We start from the raw sequence: 18,482 nt of genomic DNA on the forward strand, positions 1-18,482 counted from the left end.
AATATCTTTCTTATTATAACCTGTTTGCTTAAATCTAAAACCCATGTTTTTTATCTCTTGTCCAAATTCTTCCTCGTTACTACAAATACGTCTAACCCTCTGTAGTTGATTTCTCGGAATATTTGAAATAATATGTTTTGGATGACAGCTATCTGCCCTCAATAATGAATTTTTAGTAAATGGTTTTCTATAAAGACTTGTCCCTAAGGTACCATCATCATTCAAAACCACATGTACATCTAAAAAATCAATAGCTTTTTTCTCTTTCCTATCAACAAAAACAATATCAAATACACTGAAATTTAGATTTTCAACAAAGATATCCCATTCATCTGATGAGCCTGACCATATGGCCCAGCAGTCGTCGAGATATCGATGCCACATTATCAATTTTGATTTAAAGGGAACATCCTCCTCATAGATCAAACTGCACTCAAGGTACTCCATAAAAAGATCTGCATATATTGGTGCAAATCTTGTACTCATTGCAGTACCATTTACTTGCAGATAACATTCCTTTCCAAAAAAGAAAACATTATTTTTCAACACAATTTCTATTAAATCAATCAACAGAGAGCAATGTGATATGTGATATCTATATTGTATGTATATATATATATATATATATATATATATATATATATATGTATATATATATATATATATATATATATATATATATATATATATATTTTAAGAAAATGTATATTGTTGTGGTTATATAAGGTTAGTATGATATTAAGTGATATGTCTCTTTAAGGGAGACGTATAAATGGTGACTGGTGTTTGTTTTCTTAATCCACTGATGACGCCTAAAGGGTGAAACCGGTTTGGTTTTTGATTATCTATTGTCTATTGTCTGTGAGCCATGGAATAAAGGATTTTCACTCCTTCAGTGTGTGTTTACTATATCTGGGCAGTGCTGGATTTTATGTTGGTGATTTAAATACTTTCCGTGCACGCATACTTACGTTTAACGTGCACAAGTGGTTGCTTTGGCGTATATATATATATATATATATATATATATATATATATATATATATAGATATATATACATGAAATGAAACAAAAAAATCCACAACATTAGACAAGAAAAACTATTACTGTTATCTACAAAAAAACCACTAAAGCCATAAATGATTTAGGTAGGTATAAACAAACTCCTTAGTCCAGGACAGTCCACCACTTCTACCCCTTTGCATTCTAACCAAAAACCTCAAGCAGAAATTGCCAATACCTTTAATAGCTTATTTACAACAACCATCCAGAACCTAGTCTACAAAAAGAAACTGAAACCAAGAGCCAGCAGGAACAAATAAATGAAATAGGTGTACAGTTACTTCAAAACAAAGTGAATCTTTGATGTTAGAGTCCAAACATTTTATTGCAACACATTAAATACAAGTGCTTTTTTCTCTGTCATTTCAAAGACTTTATTAAGATACCATCCAGAACCTAGCTAACCAAGTATCCCCTGGATGCCCATATTCTCCGGCCACTACATCCTATTGCCAACTCCTCTTTAACTTCAAGCCAGTTTGCACATCTTTGGTCCAAAAATTACTTAAAAACTAAAGCCTACCACCCTGTCAGCTGATCTCCCTGCAAAATATCTGCAAAAATCTGCAGATGCCATAGCATACCCCATTACTATCCTAATCAATAGAACTATAACTGAAGCATCCATTCCCTCCATCTGGAAGATATCCCATATCATCCCACTCCATAAAGGGGGCAGCTCTACTGAACCTTTAAACCAAAGACCCATGGCTAAAATTATGTAAAAATGCATTCACAATCAAATCCTGAACTCTCTTATCCATAGTAATCATCTAGCCAACACCCAACATGGCTTTAGACCATTCCATAGTACAACCTCTGCCCTCCACTCCTTCTCTAATGTCATTAATCAACACCGAAACAATAATAAACTTTCCTCTGCTATCTTTCTTAATCTTTCAAAAACCTTTGTTATGGTAAATCACCAAATATTCATAAACACTTTGAAATCCATCTCCCTAGAGGACCAGGCCATCCAATGGTTTCAATCATATCTCAGTGGTAGACAACAGGCTGTCCTATGGCAGAGCAATCTATCCACCTGTTTGCCCATCACCCTTGGTGTACCCCAAGGCTTCATACTAGGACCACTATTATTTTCCATTTTCATCAATGATGTGTATAAGGTCATCCCAAATGCAACATGCATTCAATATGTGGATAACTCCACTGTAGTACGCTCCGACACTTCACCTACATAGTTGCCGATTCTATCCCAAAATACTTTTAACACAGTTGAAAATTGGCTCCTTAACTGTCATTTCATGTTAAATCCTAATAAAACCAAACTGCTACTTTTCTCCCCCACTCACAGGTCTGCCCCCTATAACCTTTACATTAAAATCAAACAGTGGCACCATTATTTCCCCAGATTCCTCAACCAAACTTTTAGGAGTTATACTAGATAATAACCTTAAGTTTGATCTGCATATCAACAAAACTATTAAAACAGTTAATAAAAAACTTGGATCACTATATAGGATCAAGCCCTTCCTAATGCCATGGCTTGAACTGCCTAATGTACTTCAGGTTAACCACTAATAGTTGGGCACAAGATCCTGTACCAATCAGATAATACACCTGTATTTAAAAACCTCATCACCCCCTACAGTAACCTTAGCGCACTTCGTTCATCTGAAAGACTACTAGTTCAAACTTTCAAATCCAACAACACAGCCAGAGAATCTCTATTTGCTAACTCTGTTGGCAAAACTTGGAATTCTCTTTTTTGCTAATCTTACATCTGAACGAACTCTACCTCAATTCAAGAAAAGTCTTATTCAGTACTTTAAAAAATGATGGCTATGTCCTTGTCCTAATCCAGACTAACTCTAACCATCACTCGTGTGCACATGGAGGACTGCCTACACTTTATTGCTTCATAACTTATAAATCCTATGATCTCCTTGGATTTACTACCAGGTTAGCCAACTAGGCATTCAATACCCTATCAATCTTAAAAACACTGTCTATAACTTTCCATCTGTGTAAAAAATTAATAATTTGTTTGGGTATCTGTTTTTGTGTTTGTTTACATCTGTGTAAAAATCCTTTTATTTGTGTTTTATTTTGTGTTTTAAACTGTAAAAATGTAACAGTTTGTTGAATGTCTTTTTGGAGCTTTTCTCATTGGGCGTCCGCAAAAATGGGCATGTATCCATTTGGGATATCCCGGTAAACAAATGTAAAATAAAATAATTAAATAAATAAGTATATATAAGGAGAGAGATGGAGAAATATATATATATATATATATATATATATATATATATATATATATATATATAGATATGTAACTAGTCTGCCATTGCCGACTGGGTCTAGGGGTCTAGGTTAAAAAACATTTGATTAGCTTGTTAATAGGCAAGTTAGTTAATCAACCAGTTAACTAGCTAATGTACAAATATTTTCATGATCTTCACCAACTGCTGACACAGAGTAAGCACTCCCACTGGTGGACCTGGTAACAAAGGTTAAATTAATTGTGATTGCAAAGTACTTGCAGACACAGGAGACTGAGTAACAGGATATCAGTGAAACTGTTCTATCAACAAAGAAAAAGGAAGGAAGGAAGCAAGGTAATCACTTGCCACAGTTAAATGTCATGTGGGAGTTTTATCTAAAGTAAAAATAAAGAGAGCAGAAGTCCATGTAGATAGAATGCAATGCATATTGAGAAACTTTGTCAGACTTAAGCATGACTAAATGCAGCTACCTTTGCTACTTGCACTGAATGTTGTACATCGACTCAAAAACTGAGAATTCCGAGGCAGAGTATAACCAAAAATTCCTTCATAATATAAAACATAATGGTCACAGTCTCACTTTATGATTATAGCAGCTTGAATTTAGTAATGGATTACTGAGAATATATATATATATATATATATATATATATATATATATATATATATATATATATATATATATATATATATATATATATATATATACACACACATACATATATATATTATATTATATATAAGATACACACACACACACACACACACACACACACGCACACACACACACACACATACACACACACACACACATATATATATATATATATATATATGAATAGGTGAATAGGCATTGAGAGGAAGCAACTAATGTTGACTTGTCTCTCTCAAGAACAGCAAGCTGCACAGAAATGCCATTTTGGAGATGACCAAAAAGGTAATCTGCTGTATTTAAGGCACTGGTAATGCTAAAGAATGTAGTTTAGCGAGTGAACTGACCATCCCCTATATAGAACCATACAGTGTGCCTTCCAGCAGTCAAAAGAGGAGTGTTATATGGGCATTAAAAAACTGACATATTTTTGAATGAGAGACTGTTGTAATCCCCAACTTTTGGCTTTCTCCCTTGTTGTCACTGGATGTTGAAAGATGGGAAACTGCATAGACCAGAAGGTGATTGAGGCTTGAGAGTTATGGAACAAAAACATAATAAGAATAATAATAGAATTAAAACAACTTTAGACTTCTCATTGACACCTGTTGCTTGCAACTCTCTCAGTGGTTCAAAATGTTAATCAATTACGCATTGAATAACAGCACAAGTAGTGCAGGGTTTGAATCCATATTATGGATAGCTCACCTTGGTGCTGGGGAATGGCATAAAGGATAAAGTGTTTAGTTTCCAGTCATGTTGTGCAGAGTTTGATTCTCACCTTTGTTGGAAATTGGCTAGGCTTAAAATGGCCTGCAATTGCAGCTAGCCTAGTGTTTACCTATGAAATTCCTGCTTCACCATTCCTAAGGAATTCTAATGGATTATTTTTAACAGATGTGCTTTAATACAAGTTCTGAGAGTTGGAGAAGAGATGTGGCTCTGATCATCATAATTATTGCAAGCTCATAATCTTGTTAATTTTCAGGATTTACTTACTACACTGCTAATATGACTTTCATACCAATAGCCTACTAAAAGCATTAGTTAAACTTCTTAAACCTTGAACAGAAGTTGTGTACAGTGAAAACTATTTCTCTGGTGCTGAAAAAAATAAGGTGATAGTGAAAAAGAGGTAATTGAAAATTGTATTTAGTACTCTGCAGCAATATAAAAAGTAAAAAGCAAAGGAGGCAACGGAATACAGCAGTAAGAATCCAAAGTATTTATTCCAAAGACAAATAGGTGAGTGCTTTCGCAGCCAAAGTCGCTTCATCAGACAAACAAAATGCATAACTGTAGTACGTTTAAATAAGAAACAACCAACCACAGATCAACAACAATTAAGAACAATTGACATTTAAAAAGATATAACAATTCAAAAAACAATTCAAGAAAATATGCTTTAAAACCAACTAAAAACACCAATATAGGCACAAATAAACATAATAATAATGTTATCTGACTAAAGGTCTATTGACTAGAATGGGTCTAATAGAGATTGTTTTTTGTATTGTTATATATTTTTAAATATCAGTTGTTCTTAATTGTTGTTGATTTGTGGTTGGTTGTTTCTTATTTAAAAATACTACAGTTATGCATTTTGTTTGTCTGATGAAGCTGCTTTGGCTGCAAAAGCGCTCACCTATGTCTTTGGAATAAATACTTTGGATTTTTACTGCTATGTTCCGTTGCCTCCTTTGTCTTTTACTTTTTATATGATAGTTTTCTTGAAGGAACGGCTTACCTACACCATTACATTTGTTTTTTGCTGACTCTGCAGAAATGCTGAACACCAGCCATAGAAAATAATAATTAAAAAAAAACTCCCAAAGATGAAAGCTGATTAACTTCTTTACATGGCTTGATACTTTGGATAAAGACATGCAAACTATAATGGTATAAAACTTAAAAAATATATTATTTAAACTGTTAATTGTAAGAAATGTTTACATTGCCTGCTATGGTGCTTTAACTTTAGCATATTATCTAATAGCTGAGCAAAGAGAATTAAGTTGTTTAATCTGGATGTGATTTTTAAGTTTTCATTCAGCTTCTGTGTAATGGAGCAACTCACTAAATTTTGTTCATAGGTTCCTGAGTTCAGGGAACAAAAATGCTTACAAGCATACATTCTCTTATTACTTAAGTAAATTAAATATTCTCTTCCACCCATCTTAGGCACGCATATCCTTAACTTTTGTGTTTGTGCCAAGGTTAGGAGCAAAGATGTCTATGGTCCCATAAACCTGATAGTGTTACAGCAAGACAATACTTGCAGGAGATGCTATGGATGATGACTGCAGAGTGGGTAGGCCATTTTCTACCCGATGTGATAATTATGATATACCCAGACAAGGATACAGACCTGTTCACACTTGCATCATCTGTAATCAACTATCATGATGTGATGTGATCCTCGGAGGGGGATTGCTACTTAGGGTAGCTTCCATGTTCCTGTAATAGCTATTGTTGCCATGTCCATAACGCAAATATTTACATGTGAACATCACCGTCTAAAACATCTTCATAAGCAGTAAGTAAACTAAATACAGTACGTGGTATTTGTAGTACTGAATGCTCATACAGGCATGTCCACTTGTCAGCTACTTGTGTTTACTAATGTCAGCTTTGTGTATGTAGCCATCCTGGGGGAATGCCATCTATATGCCATGTACACTGCCAAACCCGCCTAACACCACACCCCACACATTGTCTGGGATGCAGCTACAGGGGTGAGCTTGGAGGCAGTCCATTCTACACCCATGACTTGACTAGACAGTCAAGAGGTGTAGGTTAACACATGCATCTCATCACCACAACCAACACATACCCTTACCAGAACACAGTAAGGACATACACACATGAAACCAGATATCACACACATCCACAGACGCCACTAAGTATCTGGCCAAGCAAGAGACATCCCAAGTTGGAATAGACAGAAAACAGAATACAAAGACTGTACGACATAGTTTGCATAATTGTGTCACACCTCAGAACATGTGGCCAGAAACATGTCCAACAGTATTCAGTTGTGAATGCAAACTCCAGCACTATGTTACACACCAAGCTATATGAGGGCAAACACACTGTTGACTGCCTGTCTGCCATGATTAGCCACATACCCATACACTTAGACAACCTTTAGAACTATACACATGTCTCTGGCATATTCTATGTTGAAGTGCAGGACCTGTGATGCAGTAGACTGGACTGCATGGAAGCACATATAGGAACTGTCAGGTCTTGTAGCCCATGCAGGTATGTCCCACGTCCTGGGTAGCATTCTGCTATTGGCCAGAGTGATTCAGCAGTACAGGGACAAGGATTGTATTCCACAATCGTGTAATGTACTGGTGTAATTCAAAGTGTATCCAGCATCTCTCTGCCTGGGATAACATGGTTGACAGACCATGATGCTTTGCCAGATAGGGCCTGCATCTTTCACCCCTGAAAATATGGATACTGGCAATGACCCATGTTTCCCCTATAGTGCCCTCGTTATGCCAGGTTCAAGTGAAAGTCCATTGGTGCAACAGGGACAGCCAAGAAATAAACTTTGGGTCTTGCTACTCAATGATACAAATCAGGTACTCAATACGGACACACTTACAGCAATCTGAAACATGGAGAACATATTGGTGCAGTGATTGAGATATGGTTCAACATTTTGGAGAGCACCCCTGCATGACCGTGTTATAACACATACCTCACCTCTTGGCCATCATCCTTTATTGGAACACATGGGCCAAAGGTGTGTCCAACTTCCTGAGGTATATGTACACCCCCATGCTAGGTGCACTTGCACAACGTAAGATGCATTATGCTGAGCAGCTACCTTTGTGCCAAAGTGTAATCCTACTTGCACCTTGTGACAGATCATCCACCATGCCTAAGAATTCCCTGCTGTCATTGTGCTGTAATGGGGAATACCAGTTTTGAGACAGGAAACCATACTCATGGCCACTCATCTATCCCATTATGATCTGGGAACACTCATCATGTGCCAACACATGTGCTCAATGCATGTTGGATTTCATCAACACCAATGACCTGGATCAACATAGTCACACCAACAGGGCTAACAGTATGCCATACATGGTCAGTCTTAAAAGCCAATGTTATGCTCCTTAAGAGTGAAGTGGTAACAGTCATAGCACCCATGCAGATGTACAATGCATGTGCAAATGCTGGGTCCTACACAAATGTACTTTAAGCACTCACATATGTGCAGTGATCATGCCATTGAAACAGAAACATTTATCAAACAAACACAAACATGAAGGCAAACTGGTGGTACCATGCCTTAAACTGTACCACAGAAGGTAGTAACTGTTGCAAGAGTCAACACACATGAGTGGAAGTTGATCCATGGTCAGCCTCAGTAAGATGCAGATACACCATATAATGCCACACAAAGCTACCGTGAAACTAATCATCCACATATTATGAGGCCAAACACAGAGGATTCCATAGCTGTGTCATGAAAGATAATGGCAACAACAAGACCTGCTGTGCTTCACAGCACTATGGCATGAGAAGTACTGCACCTATGGAAATAGTACCTGTTCATCCAGATAGGGTCTTGGATAACATAAACACACTGTCCCCCCCAACAGGTACACATTTGTATATCCATGTACACTACAGAGCTCCTGTAATAACAACTATGCAGGTGCAAGCTGCACTCTCTAATGCCATACATACAGACTGCTTAGGACCTGTCCACATCCCAGGTTGTATCCTACACAAATGTCAAAACAATTTGCTCTCCACATAAACATCATGTGCAATCATAGCTTCATGTCAGGCTGTTTACACACTGAATGGTGCACAGCAACAGTCATCTGTTAATGATGTCAATATCCGAGGGACCCTGGAATGTGTACAGCTGACCTGGTTACAAACAGGGGTATCATTGCATTGCATAACACATGATGCAACTGTGCCAGTACATACTCTGCACAATTGTTGTAGGGCTAGGTACAGTCCAACAGTCAAAGGTTACTTGGTGTTGTACCATTATAAGTCATACCACATGTATGGGTGTGTGATGGTGGTCTGAGGATTACATCCTAGAATGCAGCTTTTGACACTGTGTCCTGCACCTGGCTCATCTGTGATGACTTATGTTGGGGAACTGGTCTGTACATGAGAGTAGCCGGTATGAATCTGGGGACACCACCACCTGGAGTGGTCCATACCAGTGTTATGACCCACATGTCTGGTTCTGAGTTATATGGTGGTAGTACTATTGTGCACTACAGAGCCTTCAGCCAGGTGTTCCTCACTGCATAGATGTCAGTATTCCCCATTGTAGGTTCTACAGTGAGCAGCTGTGATTAAGACAGCAACACATCTAGCACTGGTTAGCATAAGCATACAATGCAATTGTGTTCTAGGTGTCAGGGTGTTATCCTGTGTTTAGGACATTTGCCTTGGAATGGCACTATATGGGCAAATGTGACCTAGGTATTATCACCACTCCATTGAATCATGGATGCATGTGATCTGTGACAAAGGCTTGTCTTTTTCAGTCATGCCATCCCAGAATGACAGACACTGGACAACCTTGTAATTACAGCAGGACATTGGCTCATTTTTTTGGTCAAGCAGTTGCCATTCCTAGCATGACATCACTGCAAGTGGTAGTATTGTGCTTGGTATAGACTGATACAGCTAAGGTGACGGACAGCAGCAGACATTGTGTAGATGACCAGTGTCAGATATATGTAGTGCAGCATTCATGCTAACAATGACAACTACTAACACCAGAGTCCATTACAACATATTCTGTACATCTAACTGTATGAGCATGGCCACTGTGGCCTTCCATGTTTAGAATCAGAGTGCATCCCAAACAGCCCTGTGCTACTAAGTGTATGAGCATGCCCAGTATAACCTTGTGTAGTTGGACTCATAGTGCATTCCAAACAGCCCTGTGCTACTGTGTGAGCATGCCCACTGACACCTTGTGTAAGTTATGTGCTTCTATGTGTATGAGCATGGCCATTGTAACCCTGTATAGTGATAGTAGTCGTCCATTCCACAGATGGGCATACTCCTGTTCAGGATGGACTCCTACTTCAAACACACAGGTTTACAGCTATGTGCATCTTAACTGTCAACATCTCTCTTGATGTCTGCAATCCTAGAAGGTCATGATGACTGCTTTGGAATGTGTAATCTCTGTGGTGTGAGTCATAACTGCATAGTACTGTAATAGTGATCTGTTGATAGGCAGGTGTTCTAATCCCACCACTGGCATGCGTGTGTGTTCGTCTGCCTGATGACTGAACAATTCTCTTTAGAGTACTCACACTGAGTACAATTCCTATACCCAACTTTGGCAAGGCTGATGATGTCACCCACCTAGGAATACACCTCTGGGATTGTTGTGACCCAGTAATCTGGGTAGCACATTCTGTAACTGCGTATTGATGTAGTGTGATAAAGTAGTTAGGTTGGTGTTTTAATCCCAGGCATGCCAAGTGTGTGCATGTGTGTGTGTGTGTGTGTGTGTGTGTGTGTGTGTGTGTGTGTGTGTGTGTGTGTGTATGTGTCTATCTGCCTGAGGACAGAACAATGATTTTTTAGAGTACTCACACTCCGTGCAAGTCCTATAGTCAACTATGGCAATCCTGCTGTCATCCACCTAGAAATATACCTCTAGGACTGCTGTAACCCAGTAATCTTGGTAGTGTGTTCTGTAACTGCGTAATGCTGTAGTGTGTTGAAGTAGTCAGGTAGGTGTTCTATTCCAAGGTATAGTAGGTGTGTGTGTTTGTCAGTCAAATCCTATGTGTTGGTGGCTGTGAGTGTCTAGCCACTGGATGCGTTGAGGAGTGTGTTTTGTAGTTTCCCTATATAGTGGCCATATATGTCATAATCAGCCAAGAGACTGGGTTGGCAAGACATACCCATACATTTGGCAATAGGCCTGGTGAGTAAAGTCAGCAACCCTAATATTACCCAGAATACAGTCTGAATCCATGTGTCACACAGAAACACACTTGCCTTGTGATTAACTCCAGTACATAATACAGGAGCTGCTGGTGTTTTCCTTTTCATTCTTTTCTAATGCTTTGGTGTCACGAGGTTTGTTCTTGAGATATATAATCTATATCTATGTATGTGTATATAAATATATATATATATATATATATATATATATATATATATATATATATATATATATATAAATATATATGGACATTAACACACATACATCTACGTAATGGAATACATGTCCTATACTATTGACTGACTTTGCTGGATGATATGTTCATGATAACATTTGATGTCTGTATATCTGCTATGGCTTAGTGGTAAAGCACATCAGCTGTGATGTGCAGGGTCCTGGTTTCGAGCTCTTGCAGATGCCGATTATTTTGTTGCTGGGCAGAACAAGGGCCATTGGATACAGAGTGAGTAAGGCACATTTAAGCAGTTGTGAGCGGGTGTGTGTGAGTTTGTGTAACAGTAAGCAGTGTTTAGTTTAGCAGAGGCTCAGTATGGGACATGTAACTATGCATTAGCAGGCACTGCTATGCAAATGAGGTGAAGGATAGTGAATCCCTGTTTTCCGCAGGGTGTGAGGCAGGTCTCAAGAGTGTAAGAATATAGATAGCCGGGTGCAAGACTTGGATATAGCTGATGTCATGGGGGGTGTGTCAGGCAAAATGTAAGTGGATTGGAGCCCTGTGGCTCGGGGTTGCTCCTAGCTTAGCACGGCTAAGCTAGGGGTGTGTCTAAACCTGCCAAGGGCAATCGGAATGGAAAACAGCAGTAGGAAAGTAATCAAGGAGAACTAGCTGAGCTGACAGGTGAAATGTATCAGGATCAGCCAATTACAGAGGCAGCTGACCAGCCCAGTCCAGAACATTAGTATAAACTAAGCAAGCACCCTCCCCTCTGATTTTTCCACACTCTACACCACTGGTGTATATAAGCGGGGAAATTTTAACAAACAAACCTACAAAATGAGAAGGGCTGCAGAAGGCAACATAGAACAACATGTGCAAGAGGCTGAGGGTAGTGAGGATGTGAATGCTGCCAAACAACCCATAGTGAGGAGACAGAGAAGAGTGTACAGACTCAGGGTAACCTACCAGGGGCTACATGAGCTGGAGATAGTGGAGCACTATAGGGTTGACAGAGATCTCCTACAGCAAATTGTTGAGCTGTGCCAGCCACACCTGACACATCAAACTGGCCGACGGGAACCCATCCCACTGGATACCAAGGTATGTGTAGGCCTAGGTATACTAGCCACAGGTACCTCCTAAAGCACAACTGGGGATATTATGGGGATCTCACAGGCATCAGCATCCAGAGTATTAAACTATTTCCTGGATGTTATATCAGCACATGCCAGTGAGCACATTTATTTCCTCAGCACATGTGAGGTGTTGACCAGCAATATGCATCTCTTCCACCAAATAGCAGAATACCATGGGGTAGTGGGTGCTATAGACTGCACACACTTACGCATCAAAGCACCCCCCGGTGAGCAGGGTAGGGCCTACATCAACAGCAGGGGCATCCCCTCCATCAGCTGCCAGGTCGTATCTGATGCCCAGGGCATTATAATGAATGTGTGTGCTGGCTGCCCTGGAAGCTATGACAATTCAAAAATATGGCATCTGATGCAGGTGTACCACAGATTTGCTGATATGGACATCCCCTAGGGTCACCTAGTGGGGGATGCTGGGTACCCACTGGTGCCAAGGCTGGTGACACCCATCAGAAATGCACACACACCTGAACAACAATTGCATAATGAGGCACAAGCACAGTCTCTATTAGACCCATTCTAGTCAATAGACCTTTAGTCAGATAATATTATTATTATGTCTATTTGTGGCTATATTGGTGTTTTTAGTGGATTTTAAAGCATATTTTCTTGAATTGTTTTTTGAATATATCTTTTTAAATGTCAATTGTTCTTAATTGTTGTTGATTTGTGGTTGGTTATTTCTTATTTAAAAGTACTACAGTTATGCATTTTGTTTGTCTGATGAAGCGGCTTTGGCTGCAAAAGCGCTCACCTATCTGTCTTTGGAATAAATACTTTGGATTTTTACTGCTGTGTTCCATTGCCTCCTTTGTCTTTTACTTTTTATATGACAGTTTTCTTGAAGGAACAGCTTACCTACATCATTACATTTGTTTTTTTGCAGACTGTGCAGAAATGCTGAACACTAGCCATGGAAAATAATAATTAAAAAAAACACTCCCAAAGATGAAAGCTGATTAACTTCTTTACATGGTTTGATACTTTGGATAAAGACATGCAAACTATAATAGTATAAAATTTACAAAATACATTATTTAAACTGTTAATTGTAATAAATGTTTACATTGCTTGCTATGGTGCTTTAACTTCAGCATGTTATTTAATAGCTGAGCAAAGAGAATTAAGTTATTTAATCTGGATGTGATTTTTAAGTTTCCATTTGGCTTCTGTGTAATGGAGCAACTCACTAAATTTTGTTCATAGGTTCTTGAGTTCAGGTAACACAAATGCTTACAAGCATACATTCTGTTATTACTTAAGTAAATTAAATATTCTCTTCCACCCATCTTAGGCATGCATATCCTTAACTTTTGTGTTTGTGCCAAGGTGAGGAGCAAAGATGTCTGTAGTCCCATAAACTTGATAGTCTTAGAGCAAGACAATACTTGCAGGAGATGCTGTGGATGATGACTGCAGAGTGGGTAGGCCATTTTGTACCAGATGTGATAGCTATGGTTTTAGATTAAAGAAAAACAGCACAGCTTTCCCTTGGATACTTGATACTGGTGAGCAAGCCTGTGACACACGAGTCTAACTTTTTAACCTGTAATTAATCTATGCTATGACAAGTACAATCAGGTCTGCATACTTCTTAGAGGCTAAAACTTTTATATTTTCAAGTTCATCTATAAGTCATCTAGTTTGTAACTGATGGTTTAGTTCCAGGATGCACTGTACTAGTCCTACTTCTTTTTTTCAGATGGCGAATTTATTTTCTTTCAACATGGTAATAGTTAAGGCAAGATGAATGTTTATGATGACAACAGGGCAGAAATAAATAATCTGCAATATGTTATTTTTTCCCACAAATACCCATATTCATTTGATATGCTATTCATATGAGCTTTTTAGCAGCATTTTACACATCAGCAGTGTCTGGCGACAACTGTTGATGCACTGAAAAGAAACATTTTTTCATATTTGCATGTACATGCTACAAGTAGTTTGGAATCCTTCAAAACTAGCTTATCATAGATTTGAACAGATCTGCCATTAATCAGATACAATAAGACATACTCCCAAGGATTCATGAAGCTTGCGCCAGGTGCAGGCGTAGTGTCGGCGATCTAACACCAAATATGGCTGCCGAGCAATTCAGGTACAAGCTGTTTCCACGTGCACTACCTGCATACGCTACACCCGCACAGGTGCCTGCATGCTAATCACCCCATGTGCAGCAGTGTAGCATGCAAATGAAGGTATATAGTGATTCAGGAAGTGGTGCAGGTGTAGTGTAAGCATGCAGAAATGTAAACCAAAAAAAATGGTTTACATTTTTGCAAACATAAAATCGGAGCCATGACAGTGGACCCAATACATGTATTATACTGTTAATATATACCAATGGCTAAATATATAGCCATTGGCAAAAAGAAAATGCACAAAATATAAAAAAGAACATTTAATGTTATGCCCACACTAACGCAAAGTTAAAATGCAGGGCATCTATGCACAAACAGGATCACAATGAAAATAGAATTATATGGAATAAAACTGCAATGTAACACTTTTCATGATTTCCCCAAAATAGTCAATAGCACGCATGCTACATCACACCATGGTGCAAAGGTTGCTAAGGGGCTGTGACAGTGTTCTGTGCATTAACTAGGAATTAGTATACAATGCCATGCAAATGAGAGGAGTAATAGTGAATAACAAATTCCCCACCGGTCTTAAGTATGTAACTCACAGCATAGCATTACAACACCGAGTTGTGCCCTGGAGATAAAGATGACATCAAGAGAGGGGTGTGCCACCATTGCTGTAAGCACATTGGAGCATTGTTAATCTGGTTTGCCTGTTGCTAAGAACAGCTGCAGGATAGGGGTGTGTTGAAGTAGCCATAGCTTTGTTTAGCTGAGAGCACACAAGGTAACTGAATGTGCATGTGAACGTGGATGAAAGCGTGCTGTAAACCCGGTTAACGGCTGTGTGCGGTGCACACCAGAGTGGGAACAGGAAGGATATGGGAAAAAAATAAAGAAATGCTACAGCATGGAAATTGGAGTACAAATGATTAAGTAACACCTAGGAACCCACAGTGGGCCATTGACAACAGCTAACAAGGCTGCTCGCAGCTACCTGCAGAACAGGAAAGGGGAGGTGCCATACTGCAAAGAAAACAATACTGTCACAGCAGAACAAAGCTAACTTGCAGAAGATCAGCTACATAACACATTTTGCAACACATTCCTGGGTAGGGAAAGTACAAAACAAGAAAAACAGCAGCTGGATGCATGCCTGACAATGGGAGGGGATTCGGGTTGAAAAGTAAATTAAAGGGCAACAGATGAATCACGGCAGGCAAGCATAATTCAACACCAAAAGTCCACAATTGCAGTACTCAGTGTAAAACCCATAATTAAGATACTCTTGTAGCTGAAATTCACATGCACACCCAATGACATCAGCAGCATCCATAGCACAATAGCATAAAGTGTGAAAGCACCTTACACACACTTGTGTATTCCCATACACTCTGCACCATCGGTGTATGCAGATGGGGAACTTTTAATATGTGCATGTTAGGGGCTGCCATAGCTTTGATTCACCAGCATGTGTTGGAGACTGATGGTGGTGTGGAGGATGATGCTGACAACCACCTCAGGCACCAGAGGAGGGAAGAGTGTTCAACCTGGTGGGGGATGCTGGCTATGCACTGGAACCATGGATGATGACTCCCATCAGAAATGCACACATGCCCATGCAAGAATGCCATAATGAGGCACATGCACAAGCCACAATCATCATAGAGCATATGTTTGGGATGCTGAAATCATGGTTGCATTACTTGGACATATCTGGTGGAGCCTTGCAGTACTCTCCAGGCACGTGTGCCCACATCTTCATAGTATGTGCCATGCTACACAATATGATCCTGCAGAAACAGCCACAGGAGGGACATAATCATGAAGGCGCTCACAGCCCACCACCATTGCCAAGGGCCCCACAGGCACAGAGGGACTCAGACCATGAACACCCTGCACCAGCCCCAGTAGGCAGATGGAGGAGTGCTCAGTATGCCCATGCCTTGGCAAAGATGGAACGTATTCCACACACACTGACAGTGTAGGCACCTATGGACTGACACCCTTCTCCACCTGCACAGACAGTAAACATGGATGGCACACACGCAAGACCATCTGTAAATTGTCATGTATAGGTGGTCTACCATGTGCATCCTACATAGGCAGCCCTCAACTATTGCACACACAACTGCTATTGGCACAAGGTAAGTCAACACCTGAACAGTAAATTAAGCTATCTGCATGTGCTGATACTGTATGTATAGGTTTACAGGTACATAGGTAGGTACTTGGCTAACTGCCTGAGGCCATTCATAAGCCTAGCCAAAATGTGTCAGCTGTTGCCACCCCATTGATTAACTAACTGTCACTCTGTGGAGCAGAGCCAGTTGCGGGATCACTGGAGTGTATCCACTGTTCCCCATCCACTCTGCAAGGTTTCCCTGGAGTGTTAGTGAGGGGTTCCATATAATGTAATTAGGGATGTAGTTTCAAAGCATGGGGAGTACCTGTAACAGAAATCTGTCACTCCAGCATCTTCAAGTTATGGTTGTGGCAAGGTGTAGCTCATTGCAGTGTGTGGCTCTCTGTGCCATGGAATCCCATAGGTGGAGCATATCCATTAAGCCTGACTTGGACATGGCTTTGTTGGGCAGCAAAGATCATCTCTGAGTAAACAAAATGCCACTGAGTAATGCAAGAGTTCATTCAGTCTGACAGCATAGCACACATGTCTGAGGCCAGTAATCCTTTTGGTGAGGTACGTTCGTGGACCCTCCAGCTGTTGGATGTGTCTTCTGAGGTACATCCCAAATGGGTTATCATACTCGATGATGGGATTGATGAGTGATGAGTAAAGGGGCACAATAACCTCAGTATGTCTTGATGCGAACCCTTAAGTAATCAGATGGCCTACATAGAAGGATGTCCTAACTACTTTGGAGATATGATTGTCAAAGGAGATATCACTATCTAATGTAGTCCCCACATACCCATTACCTCATCTGTATTAAAGTGGCTGCCACTAATGTGTTAATATGTGGGTGTTTAGTTTTCCCAAAATGGAATGACCAGGCAGTTTGGGGCCTTTAGCTGGAGGCCATGACTTTGACACCCTGTGTTGGTCTATGTGAGGCCCTTGAAGGACATCTGTGACAGCTGGACTGTCAATTATGGCTCCCAGCTTGCAGTATTCACCAAACACGGTCTGCTATAGTCCACCTGTGTTTGTACCTCTGGGAAGTATATGGCAAACAGTAGGGGTCTCAGGACTGAGTCCTGTGGGACACCAGTTGTGACTGGTTAAGAGCTGGACCTGGAGGCTGCTAGGCTTACCATGTGGTTTCTGTGTGTAAACCTGTTGGTGACCCAACCTGTGATGTATGGGTGTATGTACTGACTGGTGTGTGTGTGTGTGTGTGTGTGTGTGTGTGTGTGTGTGTGTGTGTGTGTGTGTGTGTGTGTGTGTGTGTGTGTGTGTGTGTGTGTGTGTGTCTGCCTGAGGACAGAACAATCCTTTTTAGAGTACTCACACTCCATTTAATTCCTATACTCAACTTTGGCAAGGCTGATGATGTCACCCACCTAGGAATACACCTCTGGTATTGCTGTGACCCAGTAATCTTGGTAGAGCTTTCTCTAACTGCATAATTGTGTAGTGTGATAAAGTAGTAAGGTCAGTGTTCTAATCCTAGACATGCCAAGTGTGTGTGTGTCCATCTGCCTGAAGACAGAACAATGCATTTTTAGAGTACTCACACTCTGTACAAGTCCTATATTCAGCTATGGAAATCCTGCTGATGTCATCCACCTAGAAATATACTTCTCAGACTGCTGTAACCCAGTAATCTCAGTAGTGCATTCGGTAACTGCGTAATGCTGTAGTGTGCTAAAGTAGTCAGGTAGGTGTTCTATTCCAAGGCATAGCAGGTGTGTGTGTTTGTCAGTCATATCCTATGTGTTGGTGGCTGTGAGTGTCTAGCCACTGGATGTGTTGAGGAGTGTGTTTTGTAGTTTCTCTATATAGTGGCCATATATGTCATAATCAGCCAAGAGACTGGGTTTGCAAGACATACCCTTACATTTGGCAATAGGCCTGGTGAGTAAAGTCAGCAACTCTAATATTACCCAGAATACAGTCTGAACCCATGTGTCGCACAGAAACACACTTGCCTTGTGATTAACTCCAGTACATA

Source organism: Protopterus annectens, chromosome 4.part0 (genome assembly GCF_019279795.1).
Source record: "Protopterus annectens isolate FY-2018-M chromosome 4.part0, PAN1.0, whole genome shotgun sequence".
In the NCBI taxonomy this organism is placed as follows: domain Eukaryota; kingdom Metazoa; phylum Chordata; order Ceratodontiformes; family Protopteridae; genus Protopterus; species Protopterus annectens.